Source organism: Artibeus jamaicensis, unplaced genomic scaffold, assembly GCF_021234435.1.
Source record: "Artibeus jamaicensis isolate MK-2021 breed Jamaican fruit bat unplaced genomic scaffold, CSHL_Jam_final contig_327, whole genome shotgun sequence".
NCBI classification, from domain to species: domain Eukaryota; kingdom Metazoa; phylum Chordata; class Mammalia; order Chiroptera; family Phyllostomidae; genus Artibeus; species Artibeus jamaicensis.
Genome location: NW_026521772.1, coordinates 6,885,561 through 6,899,711, shown reverse-complemented (window position 1 = coordinate 6,899,711; position 14,151 = coordinate 6,885,561). Strand labels below are relative to the sequence as shown.

The following is a 14,151-nucleotide window of genomic DNA, read 5'->3' as shown; positions in this document are numbered from 1 at the left end:
GTTACTTCCATGTCAAAGACTCAGGTCCATAGAAAAAGGGGGTCTGGGACGGTGTGCAAAGGAGGCCAAGACCCGCTTAATCTCTCGAGTGCATCCAAATGCGGGGCTGGGTTCCTACATGTTTCCCTTGCTCTTCCGCACACGTGCAGCTGGACCACTCAAGCACCATGCAACAGACAGAATGAGACTCGAGTCCGTCCTGAAGAGCCTGTTAAATGAGCCATCAGCAAAGGCAGTCTGAATGCGCCCGTAAATCACAAGGTTATCTTCGGGCAGCGCTCGGGGAGCTGGGTCTCTCCACATAAGCTGCCACAGGTTCTAATGCAAACATTGTTCTTCCAAAGAGCCGCTCCTGATCATCAATGAGTGTTTCTTTCTCTTTCCTTCCAGGAACATTACTCCTTCACCCTCACTCCAATCTCACTTTTGTAGCTGACTTCTAAGATCTCAACAAGAGCCCCCAAAATCATCATCACAGAAAGTCAACATGGATCTTACATGCATTCATTCCTGGATACACTCATTTCACTTCTTTGCAAATCACAGGAGTTTCATTCATCCTAACTGGTTCCTTTTTAACTTGGTTAGACTTAGATATCACGATTTTTTTTTAAGTGAAAAATCAGAACACTTGCAAGGGAGTTCATCTTCATACCAATCATCATAAAAAAACCATTTGAGAATATATGAAGGGAACCTAAAACAAACCTGGTGGACACTCAAATATAATGAAAATAGAAGGCAGATACAAAGATGGCTTCAGGACCGTTTCAAAGACTACCCTCCTGGGGCTTGGAAAGACAACCATCCAAACTTCCACAGACCGTGGGTGAGCTGGGGCTTCACCATCATCACCTTTACCTGGACTTCATATTCGGATGAGAAAAAAACTTTTGTCACATACGCCTCCTTGAAACATGTGTTAACAACCCGCGGGAAAGAGGCTGAGTACCTCTAGGTGCTTTATTCAGCTGCAGAGCTCAAGGCACACTAATCTAAAAAGGAATGTGCTCTCAAGAGATTCCAAGCAGCTCGACCACAATTTCCATATTCTTCTGGGAAGTCCCAATCCCTGTAAGCTAGGTTCCCTAGCAACCAAATGCTCATCTGAATGCTCCTTCCCACCCTTGTCCCCTTCATCCAGCTGTGTTTGCTCTCGAGCAGTAGGGTAGGAGGAATGGGGGAACTTGGAAGATAAACGTGATGCCGCTTTAAAGCATAATAATAATTATCAGTGCTGGGCCTGAGGAAAAAACAGATAAAAGACAAACTAAGTTTCACTAGCTAACATCACAATTCAGAATATGTAAGGTAATCCTTCAGGAACCAAGAAAAAAACAAAAGGTTTACAACTGTTCAGCAAGTTGGAGACATCGATACCTAGAATCTTGATGCTGGAAGGGAAAATGGGCTGCGGAGGTTTTGCACAGGCCCATTCAAGACAGGGTTTGGGGTTCAGGCTAATCTTGAGGATGAGAAATTAGGGAAAGCTTCCAATCAGAAAGCAAACAGAAACGCTGGTGGTTCTCCCACTGCCCAATCAAATCCTTTAAGGCCTCCAAGTCTGAGACAGGCTGCATGGTGTGGGGAGTGGAGAGTAACTGCTCGATGCTGTTAAAGAGAAGAAAACACTGAAGTCTTAAAACTGATGCCAACAATTCACATGGCCGTTACGAAGCTCTGCCACCACAGACCCAAGGATTTCTTCTCTAAAATTTTAAGTGCAGAAATCCTAACTTTTCTGGGATGGGCCTCCATGAAGCAAAGGGATAGATTAGCCCCTGAATTCTTAAAAGATACCCTGGACAAGAAGTTAGGAAGATGCCCATCTGGGGCCAGAAGCACCTTCACAGATATCCCATCGTGTAGGTCCTGAGTCGACCTTCAAACAGCACGTACTTTTCTGTCTGAGCATCAGTTCATTCATCGGTCACATGGACACCACATCTAATTCCTCATGGGCCTCTTCTCTAGATTCAATGAGTTCATGTCTGTAGCATCGGGCTTGTAGCATATGCTTGACAAAGTTTTGCTATTTATGATGCTGTCCCTTCAAAAATCTTCCGGGATGAAGTTTAAAATTGGTCATGATAATATTTCATATCATGGTACAAAACAATGATTTAACTGGCAAAGCATCCATGACCCTGCCTGTAGCTGTACCTGGTGATATGTGTACCCGTGTGCACGCACCACAAAATAACATATAGGAACATATTTTTTGCTGCCTGACCAGCCCTCAGAGCAAATTTGTCTTCATTTGTTCCTACAACCAACTCCGAAGTCATTGTCACCAAATAAGAAATGGAAAGAGCCAAGAGTTTCACATCTAACAGAACCTCGTCTCAAGTATAAATTTAATGATTTCAAGTTTTGGTAGCCTAATCCTTTGTCTGGATTTTTGCTGTTGCTGTTTGCTTCTCCTTTGTTACGAAATCATCACATAACACATGTACGATGTAATGTAGAAAAGCAAAGCAACTTTCTGCGTCCTTACTTACAGAACATCCCAAGCACCTTTGAAGTCCCACGCGTAGCCTCGTAATCACACCCTCCCCTTAATCCCCAGAAGTAACCACAAACCTCCTGCATTTTATGTGAATAGGTTCCCTTGATTTTCTTTATAGGCTTGCCATATGAATCAACCCTAAACAATGTGTGCTCCTTTAGTTTGACAGGTTTTGAATTTCACATAAATGGAATCACCCTGTAGTATTCTGGTCTTGCTTCTCCACTTGTGAGATTCATCCTGTTGATACACACAGTTGTACGTCAGCCTCACTAGAGTTTACTATAAATGGCCCACAGTTGCTTTATTGCACATACTGTTGATGGGCGTGTAGGTTGTTTCTGGTGTTTTGCTGTCATAAACAGCATTGCTGTGAGCATCCTCACACATGTGTAAGAGCTTCCCTGAGGCAGAGCTTCCCATGCTTTGTCATAACCCAACTTACAGAGCAAATAATAACATCAGAACAGCAAACTGATATTTATTAGACAAAACTGTTCCTACTCCAGGCTTGCAATCCGCTCTGCTACCTTACTTTGCTATCCTGCAGGCTAGGGAATTAGGGGATGCTTTTAGAGGGTATTGCAAACTTCTTTCCCAGATCATCATCACGCCAGTTTTTACTGTCACCGGCCTCGTATGCATATTCCCTCTGCTCCATACCTTTGCCCATAGCTTGATGTTGACAGATATTACCAATCTGGTAGGTATTAACTGGAATTTCATGATGGTTTTAATGTTGTATATTATACTTCCTCTATGATTAAAGCAGTAGAGTCCTAGAACATGAAAGGACAGACCAACAGAACAAAGTAGAACATGCAGAAAAAGAGCTAATTAATTACTTATGGAAATTATGTATATGAGAGGAGCATATCTCAAATCAGTGGGGGAAAGACGGACTTTCTAAGAAGTGGTTTGTGATATCCAGAGGGCTTCATGGGACACAGAGAAAAGTGGGACCATTCTCCATACCACGTGTGGAAATAAATTCCAAATGGGTCACAGATTTATATGTTAAGAATAGCTAAGAAACCAAATTTGCGGTTTTAAAATACAGATCAAGTATTTACAAATAACATTTTATTGACTGAAATAAACTGAATGACGTGTTATTAATACAGAGGAACATTTACTGACCAAATTGAGACGTGCAAGAATACGGACATAAATACTCACACAGCTGTTCGCTCACAGCATCATTCACCCAGCCGTCCATTCCGTTAGGAAAAAATAATGTCCCAGTTCAGGCTTTATTTTTGATTTGCAAACAAACCCCCACAAACATAAAACAAATCATTCCCACTACAATGTCACAGCAAGTCTAGAAACAAACATATATCCAAATGAGTGAATTTTGGCATATTTACACAATAAAGTCTCTGCAGTTGTAAAACACAACAAAACCACATCTTTTCAAACTGGCTCCAGAGTGGTCTCTGAAATATACTGTTAAGAGCAAAAAGTAAGGTACAGAACTATAATATGCTACATTCTTTTTTTAGGGAAGAAATAAAGATACGTTTGCTTACATTAAATAGAAACACTATGCATACATACATATATTACCTAAAACATACCTATAAACATACATACACACATATCCAAACCTCACTAGCCAGATATCCATACATACATGTTTTCCTAACTGTCCACTTGAACAGACCTGAAAACAACCAGGAGCCCAGAGGCATTGAGAACCCCTAACACCCAGACTGTGGTCTCTAAATACCATTTACCACTAAAAAGATCTGGGTCAGGAAAAGTACTAGAAAAGCCTGAAATGTCTTGTTATACCAGCAAGTAAAGATGTCATTAAAGACCACTGTAGCTGTGTCAAAAGGATCTGGGAGCCAATTTAAAGAAGAGTCTCTCATGGGCCAAAGAAATGCAAATTTCAAAAGCATTAACTGCAAAGGATAGAAACACATACATTGTGTTAAAATCCATGAGTCCATAATGACGTTTATAACCAAACCAAACAAACAAACAAAAAAAAACCCTGCATTGCTCTTCTTTGGAAGATGCTACAAAAATCAACTCATTGTTCTGAACATTATTTAATATAGAGGGAGTAACACCAAGCATTAATATTCTCATATAAACTATACCCAGAGGTACCCAAATAATAGACATAGTTGATTCTTTCTTGATGGAAAAACTCCAGTTAACAAAGGCAGAAGCGATGACACAATTTCACTTTATAACCCTTGAAAAACAATAGGTAGCTAAGCAATGACTATCAGCAATTTCTGACGGGCCTGGGGAAACTTCAGAATGGAAAGATCTGTCTGACAACACCTGAACCCGCTGGTCAGGCTATTCCCGCTTCCATCTAATTAGAAATTCTGAGAAAACCTCTCCAATCCTATGTTACTTCTTCACGCGACAATTCCAACGACAAGCCAATTCTCGGCTTACCACCCTCTCGTCCGCTGACTCCAGGCTTGCCTGGTTGCCCCGCCCCAGTGAGAGACCACACTTGTACTTAGTCTCCTTCCCTGTTCTCTTCCATCCACAGCCCTTGCAGGCTGGTGTTCCTGGAACTCACTGTTCCATTTTCTTCTTCAACATACTTTCCCCGAGGCAATCTCGGGCCAAACCAGGTAGCTTCAACTACCACATTTACAAAAAGTCTCTTTCGTTCTTTGTTCATTCATTCGACAAATACGTGCTGGGCCAAAACTGTGTGGTAGGTGTTCCGGGGATTCAAGAGGATGAAAGCAGACACACAGATAGCCCCCGACATAGGAGTTTTGGACTTTATGACGCTGTGCAAGTGACACTCCTTCAGTAAAAACCATCCTTTGCGTATCAATTTTGATCTTTTCCAGGACTAGGGACAAGCGCAGTAGGATACTCTCTCCTGACACGGGATAGCGGCCCGAGCGCTGCCCAGGTCAGCTGCACCCTTAGGAGGGTAAACAACTGAAACTCAGCTGTGAGCCGTGTTGCCCGTAGTTCTGAATATTGTGTTTTGTATTTTCACATCCCATCATGTCTATGTCTCCTGCCTCTGATGAGAAGAATGAGAGGAGGTCCATTGCAATGGTCCTAGAATTAGAATGAGCTTATATTCTGATCATGTAAGTGCTCTGAGCTCGTTCAACTAAGCGAGCCTAAGCTGTGATGTTCGGTAGGTTCAATGTATTAAATATGTTTTTGACCTACAATGTTTTACCTTATAATAGATTTATCTGGATGTAACCCATCTGTGGGGGGGGGCAAGATGGGGTATCAGTATTTGAAGAATCCTAAGACAGATGTGCAATTAATTATAAAAGTGGTAAGTTTGTGCAGGCAAGGGGATAGTGCAGCAGGAAGACAGAGGGGTCTGACCTCATCCTGGAGATGGGGAGTAATTCCCCAAGAAAATGATGGCTAGACTGAGATCAAATCCATAATTCTGTCCCAAACCTTTCTTCTGAAGTCCAGACCAGCATTTCAGTATATCACCATCTAAAAGAGTATAAGCACCTCAAATTCAACACATTCTAAACAGTGTCAATAATCTTTCCTCCCGATGCCTGGATTCCCCATCTTAGTGAAAGGCAGTGCGGTCCGTTCGGAAATTCTGCAATTCTCCTTTACGCTGTTCCCTTCATCACTCTCCATTCCCGGCGTGTCGTGAGTCCTGCCAATTTTGCCTCCATTTGCAGGTATCTGTTCTCGTCACATCTTTCCACGTCGGCACCAGAGCTCACCTGCTGAGGCTCCAGTCTCTGTCCCCCTCCCGGCTCCTACCCACACTCAGGAAGGAACCGGCCATCACACGGACTGTGCCTCTCTTGTTTATAACCTTTCAGTGCCTCACATACCTTAGATCCTGGGCTGCAAGTCCACACTCTGCTAGGAAGTCCTGCGTAGTTCGCCAGCCCCGCATCCCACCAGGTGCCAGGGCACGTGGGAACCCAGACACCGTGACCCGTCTCCAACTGTCTCCACGTCCCTGTGTGTCTTCTGCCCAAATGCCCTCTTTCGTCTTTACCTGTCTCCAAACCCTTTCACCCCCCAGTGCAAGTCTGTGAACTAGTCTATGAATCCACAGTCAAGTGAGAAAAATAAAGGTAGCAAACCAGTGTGAGTCCCCCAATATTTTGGGAATGTAAACCATACCCTAAAGGTTGTCGTGTAGCTTCTGAGTGTCATCCTTAATACCCCCTTCTCCGGGAAGCCTTCCGTGACTTGTTTATGTTGAGGAATCATCTAACTTATTGTCCAAATGGGGAGACTTTTGAGGGTAAAGGGGGCACCACTAATATTGATGCTGAGCAACGGGCACAGGCCAGGACAGACCGGCTGTGTGGCAGGCCCACCCCTGGACCGAGTTGGCTGCTTTCCCCGCTCGACTCCCAAAACACCTTCGTGTGCTCGCTCACACCGTGTGCTTGCACCCCAGTCCCTGCACGAGTCTGAGGACTCCACCGAGACCAGGCCGGGCCTTTTTCACCTGGAGTCATCAGCGTCTCTCAGGAACAGAGATGACACAAAATGTCATCAACAAAAGCAAATGTTCGTTTAATAAGCTGTCTGCGGAAGAAAGACTAGATGCCCTAACCCTGGCCAACAAAAGAATTGAAAATTTCCCATCATCCTTTCTCATCCCAGACAACACTTCCTCATTCGGCTAAAGAGAATTTTCAATGGGAACAAAGTCTTCACAGGTAAAAACTCTAAGGCTCACGCCAAGGACTGGCTGTCTAAGCCGCCAAGAACTACTTACTCAGCATAAGACACTCGTAGGACCCAGCGGATATAACGCAATAGCTAATAATGTGTGGGGTAACAAAAAATGCATAAACAAAAATCAAAACTAGTAATGAAATAAAATAAAAATAAACATCTAGTAAGGGTTGTAGGAGTTCATGGAAGGCAGAGGAGCAAGCCCTTTTTTGATCAGAAAAGCCCCTGGAAGTGATGAGATTTGAACCAGGACTTGAGCAGTGGCTCTGACCACCCAAGAAGCAGGGAGAAGATCCCCAGCCAGGGTCAGTTCGGGTGTTGGGGGGGCCACCCTAGGGAAGGAGAATTGTTTTGGGGAGCTCCATCTACACTGTCACGGCTTAGTATTTTCAGCAAATATTAAGCCCCTGAAAAAGATTCCTGGATTCTCATCTCCTCCCTCAAAATAGTAATAATCTGAGACACAGAATGAGACATAGGTTGCTTTTTCCTTTAGAACCTCTTTAAACTGTACAAGTGTTGAAACATCATCGTAGGAAAATTACCTTCGGCAGAACTTCCAGGTAGAACTGCTGGGTTACCCCTTGGCATGGCTTAACTCTCTGTTTGAAACGCTCTCTGCAAACCCCAGTCTATTAGCCTACAGCCTCTCCTTCTACCCTGGCCTTTTAACCTTCTCATGAAAGTAATCCTAGTGTCAATATGAGGGTGCCACTGTGCAGCAAGCAACCATGGGCAGACGTCCCTGTCAACTTCAGGGTTCAGGGAGATAGATGCTCGTAGAAGTGGCTGTCATACACACTGCTCCTCGGGAATTACTGAGTGTGTCTCACCTATGCCACTAGCACTGGTGATGGTGGGTACGCAAAATGTCCCCAAGCTCACTCCCCTTGTGGTACCCTGCTCCGGCCGGGAAAGCCTCACGTCGCCAACGGAGATCAACTGCATCCTGACGCATGAACTGAAACTACTACGAGATCCACCGCACTCAGACAAAACATACACCCAACAAAGGAAGGAATTCTTACTTAGAAACCATTCTTTCTGCTCTGTTTGAAAGCTCCTTCTTCCAAAAGCTCTAGAGCACCCAGGATATTGCCTAACTAGCATTGGATCTACTTTTGAAGTACAGTTTTATAAAAGGACTAAACCAAGTGTGTATGTAATGAGTCAAAAGGACGTGCTCTGCCAGTAGTAGTCTGCAGTTTCATATTTCCTCTCCCCGGGCCCTACTGATAGGACCAACATAGGCCACAGGCTTACAGGGAAAACCAATAATATTAGCTTCACGTCGCTTGGCATACATGCATCCCATTAGCCTATAAAATTTTCATAGGCACAGTAAAACCACAACAAATGAGAAAACATTTGGTTCAAGTTACAGTCATGTTTATTTAACCAGCATTTGCTAACCCAAAGGAGAAAAAAGAAATCAAGGTAATGAGGATGAAATGAAATCAACTGTCCTGTGATTAGTAAGTAGATTTTAGTGGACAATAAAGCCTTTCGATGGTGCTATTATGAAAATCCATAAAATGCTTTTCAAGATTCGTTGTCCAAATCTTTCAAAATAACAAGAACCATTGAGCGACTCCTTTGTCTATTATCCAACATAGGATGGAACAGCTAAGTGAAGGAGCAAAGTACTTCAGCTATCATTACACACCTTAAGAACCTTAAAACGTCAAAAATATATACACATAGTAGAATCAAAAGTGACAAAAAGAGGCAGAAAGATCCCCAGACTTGAGGGTACTCTCATACTCTCATTCCATTTGTTCCTGCAAGGCACAGAGCACGTGAACTTCAAGCCATGAACGCCATGGACACACCTGCTGAGACAGTGTGAGCCTGTGAGACAGGCAGAGGCAGGTACACTGGAAGATCTGAAGGCTTGATGGAGAGAAGTGGGAGTAATAGTGGGGAGCAGGGCAAAGTGGGACAGGGTAGAGGGGCCCAGAGGGCACCAGTCTGCACGTGACAGAGAGGTGGGAGGAGTCAGAGAGGACAAGGCCTGCAGACGTTAAAAACCTGGGAAAGATCTTTCAGACACATAACACCCAAGTCTTACAGGCAATAGTTAGCAGGTGGGAAAAGAAGCAGGAGGGCCCACGGATGAAAATCTCTGGGACAGAAAACCATGGAAAAGCTTCGGAAAGGACAGAAAGGCGAAAGGGACTTTTGGCTTAAAGCAGTAAGAGGTAAAAACGGACCCCGAAAAGGGGGTGAGGGGCAGAGCCAAGGATGCTGGCAGCCAGACCATGTGTGCCCTGCATGGGACAGGTCAGGACTTTCCTCGTTTTAAGTTACTTTAGAGGGAGCAGCAGTGAATACTGAATATTGTCTCCCTTGGGGAAATCTAAAAAAAACCAAAGCAGTCGAGCTACCTGAGCTTCCCCAGGCTCTGGTCCAGGCACATTCGGGGAGAGACCCCCACCAACATGGAAAACCCTGGGTGCAATGGCTGCAGCCCAGTAGGATAAGCTACATGAAAGGACTGTGACAACACTTCATTGTCGGTCACTGACTCCCTCAGACACAAACATAAAGACCAGAGAGACAATCATGAGTGAAGAAATATTTGTCAGATACGGGTATGATAGCTCTTCTGAATCCAGATGCCCTACCCAGAAACTCCAGGAATTGCAAAGGTCCTTATATCCTTGGTGTGTTTACCTTCCTGTCATGTGTTTTTCAAGATTTAAAAATCCTACCTGAGGCATTAGACCATGGAGCTCTTAGTAAAGGATCTCCCTGATTTATTAAAATGGAAGCTGGCACCTGATGCATTTCCAAAGGGTTTTTTGATACCTTCCAGATCTTAACTGCTTAGGTTATTTCCATTCAATGCAATCTGTCACTGAGTGACTTCCGAGTGCAAGGCAGCGAGCTGGCTGCTGCGGAGCTACATGGATGAATCTTCTCCGTGTCCATCTCGGGTTGGGGAAGAGGCGTCTCCTTGCACAAGGAGAGATGCATGGAGGGAAAGCAAACTTCTCCATGACCTGACCCGCCTACCTCCCGCTAGGAAGTGCTTTTTCCAGGAACATGTTTAATAATTAAAATTTTAAGAAAAGTCAAGGAAACCTTCTTTCTTAATATCTGGTGACTACAGACATTGCTGTGCGTTCATTTCTACGTCGTTCGTCTGAGCCAAGACTACGTCCAATCACTCTCATCAAAATTGCATAACCACGGTATGTCAAGTTGTTTCTTGTTGCGACTGTAACTTGTAAAATTAACCTTCAGGACTGAGATAGATGGGCGAGCTACATAAATGCCTACGTGAAAAGATATGTGTATATATCACTTACATGCCACTTCGGAGAAGCCCTTGAATTATGATCTCTGAAAGTCACAACTGTCACCGGTTATAAAATACAGTTTCAGTGTTGCAACCCTCCCTGCACGCAGGCCCTATCCCTGTCTTCTCAGTTTTCTAAGCAGTGCGTTACACTGATCTATTGCAATCTGCTTTTCCCGTTTTAACGAGAACCTAATTAATCACAACATTTACTTTTCCCACGCTGAGGGACTTCTAACATTCCACAGAAGGACCACAGCATGGCCCCAAATGCCCCCGTTCGTGCCTCTTCTGACTCCGCATTGTATTGATTCGTCCAAATGAACCTGCTGATACTTATCCCACTCAGGACACAGTGGGAATGAGTCACCTGCCCTCTCCTGCCCGTTGTGGGAGGGGCCACACCTCCCTCTCCAGCCTGGGGCATCCCATTCTCTGAGGGCAGAAGGGGGCCACTCTGAGCCTGGAGCAAGCTGTTCAGGATGGGACATTGGAGGCTCACCTGGTCAAAACTCCAGCCCAGGGCTAAGGCGTCATCAGCCTGGCCAGGGTCCCCTCCATGGGGTGACCCACCCCTTCCCTGGTGAGGTTTTTTGAGTCACAGCAAATAGTAGCAATTAAAATGAACAAGCTCTTGATTTATACCTTGGGATTCTTCAAGAAACTCCAACTACTGTAGATAGTGGCCTATTAACTCCCAGAAACCCATGCTTCATGATGACGGGAGACAGAGTTGGGGGTGGGGGTGGCGAGGGGTGGAAGGATAAATTACTAGCCAAGCAAACAAAATGATCAGTTCTCTCAACCACCGACACAGAGTCAGCACTGGAGTAGGAAGCAAGAACCTCAGTGTCTTTCTAGGATAAACATTCAACAATGGGGACAAGACCTCCCTAACCAACCAAGGCCATTTTTCTTGGAAATCTGTCTAAATGGAGATCAGCCTGACAAGAGATACAGCCCACTCACTCCTCCTCAGGCGTCCATCCACTCAGCCCCTAGCCCAGTTTGCTGTCTTTGGTGCTTTTCCCAGTAGCCTTCCAGGGCCTTTCTGGGAGCCCAGTTGGCACAGCAGGGAAACTTGAGGGGAGGTTCATGGCTGGGACACAGATAAAGACACTCAGCTGTCCTGTCATCGCCACTACTTATGTAGCAGAACAAAAACAAGTGATCAAAGTCTTTGTGAATTTCGTGTCTGATCAGTTACTTTTCCCAATAGCCAACATAGAACAGTTGTATAGGATCTGCTACTGATCCTACAGTCCAGCTCTGGAAGTATGTAAAAGGGAAGAAGACTCCCAAATTGAGCATCTTGGACTTAAGGACCCTTGAGAAACATCACCTCCTCGCACCACCCCCCAAGACAGCTAAGGTTATTGTAACTGAAAGGTTATTCTCATTAGGTAGAAGGTGAGTCCCACTGCTGGGAGTGGGGAAATGTCTGTAACATCTGTCTGTGTAATGAACTTGTCACTTCCCCAAACAGTCCATACTGTTTCCTTTTAAAAAAGGACTACACAAAATCTGTGGTGTGGCAGCCCCCCTCCCAACCTCTGAGTCACAGCCTGCGTGTCTTTGCCGAGGCTCTAGGTGACCAGGGTGTATCACTTTCAGAGTTGCTCCAACAGCCGAACTTATGGCTGCCTTCCAACCACACACAACACAATCGCTGTCTATTTTAAAACAATTTTCCTAACCCACATGTGATGGAAGATGCCTCCTACATAGGTTTTCAACTTCCTACTGGAAACAAAACATTCCTGTCTCACTCGGAGCCTTTCGTCTTTCAGGACTAATGCGTGTGTGTGTGTGTGTGTGTGTGTGTGTGTGTGTGTGTGTGTGTGTGTTTTCCACCATGCAACTCTTGGAGCAAAGAAAGCCACCCCAAATTTTACCATTGTACCTGAGCCAATCACGAGCTTTGGAAGAGGAATGAATAAGAGAGCCCCTTAAGCCCAGGGACTTCTCTCACGCAAACAGCAAGTGGAAAAAAAAATAAAATCTCTCGCTAGAGGGAGGGGGCAGGGTGGATGAGAGGAAGGGCATTAAGCAGCCGACCAAAGGCAGCCAAGGCGGCCGCACTTAGCGAGCTGCCTGCACAGAGAAGCCAAAGCTTTTTCCTGTTCAATAACCAAGCACTCTCCGCCAGGCCTCCCATGAGCACGAATAATAAACACATCGAGGTGGGCAAACAAGATGCTCCGAGATCAGCCACCCCCCAAAAGGTCAAAACTTCAGAAACCCCGCGGATCACAGCACCCTCAAACATATCCATCAGTCGCAGCGGGAGAAGGGACTTGGAGACTCAGCAAAGGATTCTGAATTTTGTGGGATTTTTTTTTTCCTTCCAAGCTCTGCCTTGCAAAGTACGGCAGCTACATGCAAAGCTAGAGAAGGGCAGGAAGGCTGCGGGCGGCAGGGGTGCGGGTGGGAAGGGAGGGGTGCCTAACACCAGCCACCCAGGCCTCAATCTGACGAAAGCCATCAGCAGCCCCAACCGCATCCCACCCCTCCGCACAGCCAGCAGACGCCCCCTGCAGCGACCCCCCCACCCGCGCACCCCGGCTTCCGTCCCCGGCAGCTCCAGCAGCCCAGCACCAGCAGCAACCCCAGACCCGGCCGCGCGCCGGCAGCGCCACGACTGTGGCTCCCATCCCTTCCAAGCGGCAGACACCCCGAGGCCTCCCTCCCAGCCCACCCGGGCGTGCCAGGGGAGTCGAGCCGGGGCGCGCACCGCCGCCAACTCCCCACACCCCGGGGCTGGCCACGGCTCCCGCTTACCTTGGGCGCTCGCGGGGGGGGCTGAAGGTGGCCAGCCTCCCGCCCCCCGCCCCTTTCCTCTGCGCCTGGTTTCTTCCTCCCGCCTCCTCCTCTTCCTCCTCCTAACCACTGTGTGTCCGGGGCTCCCCCTCCTCCCTGCGGCGGGGAGTAAAAGCCGAAAACCCCGAAGCCGGGCCCGCGTGCTTGCAGGCGGGAGGCGGCGGCGCGCGGCCAGCTCGCCAGCAACTGAGCGCGGCGCGCGGCTCCCAACTAAAGTGTGAAAGAAGCGGCGGCCGCGGCTGCTCTGCAAGGAACGTTCCCCCCCCCCCCCCCCGCGGAGTGGGCAGGGAGCAAACGAGGGAGGGGACGGGGAGGGAGGGGACCTCCTTGCCCAGTCACTCACTCGAGGGGCGGGGGCAGCCAGACACTCCCCCACGGCCTGGCCCTCCCCGCGCAGGTCTCCCGCGCGTCCGGCTCCCCTCCCCGGGGAGGGGCCTGCGGAGGCTGCGAGGGCGCCGCGCAACGGAGGAAGGGACTCGGCGAGAGGGCGACCGGCGCTCCCAGGGGCTGCCTAGGGCTGTGGGGAGAGAAGGAGAGAGGAGAACCCGCCTGTGTGCGCGTGTGTTTGTGTTTGTGTGTGCGCGCGCCGCGGGGCCAGCGGGAGGGGAGAGCGCGGCGGGAAAGCTGCGCCCGGGGTCTGTCACCCAGGCGTCGGGATGGAAGCTGGCGGGCCGCTGGGAAGCCTGGTGGGTGCAGCTCTGCGGGAGACCCAGGCCATTCCGTGGGCTCAGCCCAGCGAGCCACGCCTGCCGGATGCCGAGAGAAGGCCCGGCGTCCTCGGCGTGCGGCGCAGGTCAGCGGCCCCAGCCCTACCACCGAATCGCCTCCACCCTGT

At 47.4% G+C, this 14,151-nt stretch overlaps 1 protein-coding gene across 1 annotated transcript in view; it reads right to left on the bottom strand.

Annotated features, from left to right (window-relative positions):
* Positions 1-13,553, bottom strand: part of CUNH1orf21 (chromosome unknown C1orf21 homolog) — a 201,401-nt gene extending 187,848 nt beyond the window's left edge. The window contains exon 1 of the mRNA XM_037145689.2: positions 13,278-13,553. The gene's annotated coding sequence lies outside the window, so the exon portion shown is untranslated. The remainder of the gene's footprint in view (positions 1-13,277) is intronic.
* Positions 13,554-14,151: the final 598 nt, after the last annotated feature.